Raw genomic sequence first — 6,924 nt, forward strand, 5'->3', positions numbered from 1 at the left:
TCTGCTATATCCTCTTGATGTAGGAGGCAAAAAGGAGTTAATAGAAAAACCTAAGATCCAAGCTCTAATTCAGATATTAGCTCTAAAAGGGAGTCAGACCCCAGTTAATGGATAACTTATGCTAGGTTCTCATACCCACATAAATCAGTATCCATAATGCATCAAAATGGGTCAGGTCAAAATAACAATAAAGAAAATGACAAGGCTATAGAAATTCTAAAGAAAAATGATTATATTTTGAAACTAGTCATGGGAATCAGAAAGAGACATGCGCAGAAAAGGCCAAATTTTTCCCCAGATTCACCTTATGACATGTAAACCCCCAAAACACACCTCCACTGAGGCTTAGGACCCCAGGAACTCCAAATTAGGATAAGCCCTCCCTTGTAACACCCCTAGGTGGAGAATATTATAATGAGTAGGACAGGCCCTCCCTTGTACCTCCCCAAGGTGGAGATTATTATAATGAGACTGATAATCAATTTATCCATACTATAACTATAACTGTCTTTCCTTATTTGAGAGATACCTTTCCACTATTCTGGTTCTCTCCCTGTGGTCACCCACAGTATTGCAATAAAACTTGGGAAACTGAGTCACTGAGTCTTGTAATTCTTTTGGGACGACTCACGATCAATTTGACCCCAAATTCTATCCGACATCACTCTCAAAAGCAGAGAATGCATGGGAATGAATGCAAAGAAGGCCATTGATTTTTTTTTACAAGATTACAAACTCTGGAGTAGGCTTAAGTGCATAAAATTTTACAATTAGAAATTATTATAATTGAATTAATCACCAAGCATTTATTATGCATCCATTATATGCCAGGCACTATGCTAAGCCCTAAGAATACAACACACATTTGATTTTTAGTTCAGCCACTTAAGAATCCTGGAAACTTGGACAAATCATTTAATCTAGTTGAACCCTAGTTTCCTCATTTGCTAAATGGAGATAATACAACTTATGCCACACCCCCTAAAAAGGATCAAATGATATGATGAATGTAAAGTACTTCATAAACCATGAAGTATTATGGAAATATTATTCTATTCACATTTCCAGTAACATATCCAATTCTTTTACTTTTTCCTGTGATATAGGTAGGATAAAAACTGAAAAATATGTCAGAAGAAAATACCAGTCACTTGGATAGTCATCAAGTGGAGCGCTTGGCAGAGTTATGCATCATTATTGATGAAAACGATAACGTGACTGGTGCAAAGGACAAGAAGACTTGTCATTTACATAAAAACATTGAAAAAGGTACAGTAGAAAGATGAATGGCACTCACTTCAGAAGAGTTTTCCCAGTATTTTCCTAGTCCAACAGATGTGGATTGTGGGTCGTGGCCTCTTATAAAAGAATGAATAGCGTCATGCTCTTACCATTTGTTTTAGATTAAAGACATATCTGTGATTAAAGACAAATTTTTACTTTCTATGTAATTAATGACAAAAAGAGAGAACTGAGAGAGCAGATGCTCACCAAGTCTTTCCTTAGGTTGTGCCTATATGGTCCCATCTTCAGTTTTTAGCCATGATACTGTAGGATGAGGAAAGTATAGAAAAGTAAAGCATTGACAGATGTACATCTTATTAACTCTTTGTTTAAAAGAGTTTTTCACTTCTTTTCAGGACTCTGACACCGAGCTTTCAGTGTCATCTTGTTCAATAGCAAAAATCAACTACTCGTGCAAGAAAGATCGGACGCTAAAATTACCTTTCCAGGTGAGTGTCTCTGCTTGAATATCATTCCCATAATTTTAGACAGAGCTCCCTTGTTTGGATTTGGGAGTGGCTGATGAATGTTAGTCTCCCAGTATGTCCTTCTCTTTTTTGAGTCTTTCATTCTATGATCCAACAGGCAATGTAAAATGAATTTTACTATAATAATTTTTAAATAAGCTTTTTTTTCAAGGAAATGAACTTCAGAAGTAGAAATTCTCATCTACCTGGCAATCAATAAATATACTAAAAATTTTTTAATATCTAAAAATTTCTAGAGCTATGATAAAGATTACGCCTAGGAGATTTAGAAGAAAACTTACATTGTAGTTAGTTTACATATTTCACTTGTGTTTTATTCCTAGGAGTCTAAAATGTCTTACCTCCAATGGTTGTTGGAATTACTCAAATATGGTCAAACAAAAAAGGATGAAAGAGATAGAGCAAATATAGATCCTAGTTTAATTTCAGAAGTGAAAGCTTTGTGAATTTTGTTGTACATGACCCATTCAAAGATCTTCAGTGAACGGTTAGGGAGCTCCTAGGAGGTTCTACCCCAAACTGACAATTTATATATTAACAAAGCACTAAGACTAGAAGGTATTCACCCAAGAGTTTTGAATGAACTCAGAGATGAAATTATTAAATTGTTGGTCAAAATGTGTAACTTCTTGTTTCAACTATTACTGTACCAGAGAAACTGGAGGGATGGGATATACAGGATGGTATCTTGGAAGATGGAATGAAAAGGCTGGACCAGGAATTAGAACTTCCTCTTTTCTCTGGCCCCTGTCCTGATATACATTTCTTTGTTTTCTTTTGCTTCTCTATCTTCCTTATTCCTTCCCCCTCCTACCTTCTCCTCCCTCTGTCAGTCCCCATTTTGAGTTTCTGATGACTCTGTGGCAAATACTCCATTAAGACATCTAAGCAAACTAAATCAAGAAATTCTTAAACTTTATACCTTTTCTCCTGTGATGGATACCTTTGGCAGTGTGGTGAAACCAATGGAACCCTTCTCAGAATAATGTATTTAAATGGATAAAATAAAATACATAAAATTACAAAGGAAATTGATTTGTGGAAATACAGTTATCAAAATATTAATAAATCAAATTTGCAGATTTAGAAGCTCCAGGCTAGATGATGTCTAAAGATAAAGGGGCAGCTAGGTGGCTCAGTGGATAAAGCACTGGCTTTGGATTCAGGAGGACCCGAGTTCAAATCTGACCTCAGACACTTGACACTTACTAGCTGTGTGACCCCAGGCAAGTCATATGACTGAACTTTGGATGGAAATTCATATTCTATTCCTAAAATGAACTTTTATGTTTATCATGGTAAATGCAATCTGAATATGAATTTCCATCCGAAGTTTTCCATCCACTACAGCATTCAGTCATATAACTTTAGGACAAGTGGGAAAGCAGGTATCTTCAATTCTTAGCACAATACTTGGTACATATTAGGAGCTTAATAAATTCCAGTTCTTAATCAATGCTCAAATATTCCTGCCATCATCCTTTTTAAAAAAAAAGTTCCGGGCCAGCTAAGTGGCACAGTGGATAAAGCACCAGCCCTGGATTCAGGAGGCCCCCAAGTTCAAATCTAGCCTCAGACACTTGACAATGAGGGTTGAGTGACTTGCCCAGAGAAAGACCCCAGGCAAGTCACTTAACCCTCATTGCCCTAACCAAAAAAAAAAGAATTGAAGATAAAAAGCAAAAACTAAATAGATAAAGAAATTAAGACACATGCAGATGAACTGAATTGTTCAAGGCCACCCAGGTATTAAGTGGCTGAGTTGTATTTTAAATGCTGCCCCTCTGACTCCAAAACCAACATTCTTCACACTGTACTAAGTCCTTTCCCTACATTTAGAAACTGAAAGCCTTTCTTTGCTATGATAGGATTGCTAACAGTGTTCCGAATTTGGTTGCAGGTTACCCTGGATGATATCATCTTTATGACACATTATAAGGCTCAATCAGATGAGACTTGGGGAGAACATGAAATTGATTATGTCCTATTGATTACAAAGGATGTAGCCTTGAATCCAGATCCCAGGGAGGTGAAAAATTATTACCATATGTCAAAGGAAGAACTAAGAGAGCTCCTGGCAAAGGGAGCCAAAGGTGAAGCTAAGATTACTCCATGGCTATACCTCATGGCAGAGAATTTTCTCTTTAAGTGGTGGGATAGATTACCCAATGTGGCTCATTTTATTGACCATAAAACAATACACCGGCTTTAAAACCATAGGTTATTACAAAAATTAAGGCAAGGGGCAGCTTGGTGGCTGGGGCAGCTAGATGGCACAGTGGATAAAGCACTGGCCCTGGATTCAGGAGGCCCTGAATTCAAATCCAGCCTCAGACACTTGACACTTATTAGCTGTGTGACCCTGGGCAAGTCACTTAACCCTCATTACCCTGCAAAAAAAAATTAAGGCAAAATACTATACCTGAACAAAATCTTTCATTGTTTTGTGTAATACATAGAATAGATAATTCTTATCTCCGAACTAGGCATTAATAAGGGGAATGGTGGTGAAAATGAAAAGTTTCTATTTGGTTTTAAGTTTAACTGGTTATAGGCCTATCTAGTATCTCTCATTATATCTTCCAGTTCCTGATGGTGATAGAGAGCATTTCTCAAGCTCATGCAACACACCAACCTAATCTGAGCTACTTTTTCCTCTCTGAATTTGTAGTTTCTACCTTGCCTGGGCTATACAGAGCACTGTGCTAGCCACTGGATGAAATAGAAAGTTTAGATAAGACAGAGTTCCTGACCTTCTAGAGTTTAAGGGATATAAAAAGTATACAAATTACTATGGGACAAGATAAGACACATTAAATGCAAAAGAAAGTCACAAGCAAAGTTCTCTATGAAGCCCAAGAGGGACTGATCTGTAGGTTCTATGAAATAATAAAAGTAAAGAACAATTCATTGTAGCCAAGGTTTTATCACTTACTCTGCTGAAATTAAAAATTCCTCAAACCCAGGTGCTCTGTCAAAGACTAATTAAATGACCTTTCCACTCTAAGCAGCCTTCTGGATCATTGCCTTGCTGAAAATAACCACATGCTTCCCAGCAGATCATCCCCCACTATTGCTGTTATTTTGTATACAGTACATTTCACTCTGCTTCAGTTCATGTAGATCTTTCCAGGTTTTTCCGATAGTGTCCTGTTCATCATAACCTGTATATAGTACCCTAAATTTGATATAGAATTTTCTTCATAAAAGCCCAGCGAAGTAGGTACCATATGTTTTGCCATTATAATCAATCATCATAACTATTTCCCTCCATCCCACTTCCTTCCCATGACATTTACTCTATCTTCTTTTTACCTATTCCTCCTCAGAAGTGTTTTACTTCTGACTATCTTCTCCCTCACTCTTCACTCCCTTTTTTTCACCCTTCCTTCCTTATCCTCTTCCCCTCTTATTTTCCTGCAGGGTTAAATAGATTGCTCCTCCCAATTGGGTATGAAAGCTATTCCCTCCATGAGCCCACTCCAATGAGATCAGGGTCCCTGAGTTAATTCTGTGTTCTAATTTTTTCTTCCTCCCTCCCTCCTCAACCATCCCTATGAGATCAAGCAATTCAATATGTCATACTGCAGAAAATCTTCATCTTCCTTGAAAGTGTTTTAATTTTTACTGCTCTATCCCCCAATCTGCCCTTTCCTCCTTCCCTTCTGCCCCCCTCCCCCCTTCCTCTCAGGGCAAAGATATATTACTTTATCTACTTGAGTATGTATGTTAGTCCTTCTTTGAGCCAATTCTGATGTTACGGTTCACTCACTCCCCAACTCCTTCCCCCTCTTCTACTCTTCTCCATAAGCTTTTTTCTTGTTTCCTTCATGTGAACTACCTCTCCCCAGACCATCTCTCCCCTTCTCCCTCCCCCAGTTTATTCCTCCTACACCTTAACCCTATTTTAATGATGTCATCATGGATTAGTTAGGTGGCACAGTGGACAAATCACCAGCCCTGGACCCAGGAGGCCCCAAGCCCAAATCCAGCCCCAGACATAAGATACCCCACCCTGTCTGCCCTACAAAGAACAAAACACAACTGTTTTACAGATATCATGCCTTCATATTCAGTTCAGCGCTGTCTTCTGTGAATTTCTTACTGAGATAGTTCTTATTATTTCAAAGTATTATCTTCCCATGTAGGAATGTAAATTGTTTGATCTTTTAATATCCCTCATGAAGTCTTTTTCCTGTTTACCTTTTTATGCTTCTCCAGGGTCTTGTATTTGAAAGTCAAATTTTCTATTCAGTTCAGGTCTTTTCATCACATATGCTTGAAAGACCTCTTTCTCATTGAAATCCCATTTTTGCCTCTGAAATATTATGCTGAGTTTTGCTGGGTACATGATTTTTGGCTGAAGTCCCAGTTCCTTTGCCCTCTGGAATATCATATTCCATGCCCTCCGGTCCTTTAGTGTAGTAGCTGCTAGATCTTGCTTTATCCTTATTGGAGCTCCACAGTATTTGAATTCCTTTTTTCTAATTGCTTGCAGTATTTTCTCCTTGACCTGGGAGTTCTGGAATTTGGCTATAATATTCCTGGAGGTTTTCCATTTGGGATCTCTTTCAGGAGGTGATCAGTAGATTCTTTCAATTTCTATTTTAGCTTCTGCTTATAGAATATCAGGGCAATTTTTCCTCACAATCTCTTGGAGGATGGTGTCTAAGCTTTTGTTTTGGTCATGGTTTTCAGGTGGTCCAATGATTTTCTCATTATCTCTCCTAGATTTATTTTCTAGGTCAGCTGTTTTTCCAAGGAGATATTTCACATTGCCCTCTATTTTTTTCATTCAATTGGATTTGCTTTACTGTGTCTTGGTTTCTCATAAGGTCACTAGCTTCCATTTGTTCAATTCTAATTCTTAGGCAGTTATTTTTATCAGACAGTTTTTTAATCTTCTTTTCTATTTGGCTTTTCAAACTGTTGACTTTTTTCTCATGACTCTCCTGCATCGCTCTCATTTCCCTTTCCTTTCTTTCCTCCTTTTCTATACATCTTCTTTCTATTTCTCCTACTTTCTCTTCAAAATCCCTTTTGAGAGCTTCCATGGCCTGAGATCAGTTCATATTTTTCTTGGAAGTTTTGGGTGTTGGAGCTTCGACCCTGTTATTTTCTTCTTCTTCTGAGGTTGTATCGTGGTCTACCT

General features: G+C 37.7%; 1 pseudogene; it reads left to right on the forward strand.

Moving 5' to 3' along the window:
- Positions 1-1,127: 1,127 nt before the first annotated feature.
- LOC122728724 lies at positions 1,128-3,984 on the forward strand (annotated as a pseudogene).
- Positions 3,985-6,924: the final 2,940 nt, after the last annotated feature.

Source organism: Dromiciops gliroides, chromosome 5 (genome assembly GCF_019393635.1).
Source record: "Dromiciops gliroides isolate mDroGli1 chromosome 5, mDroGli1.pri, whole genome shotgun sequence".
NCBI lineage: Eukaryota > Metazoa > Chordata > Mammalia > Microbiotheria > Microbiotheriidae > Dromiciops > Dromiciops gliroides.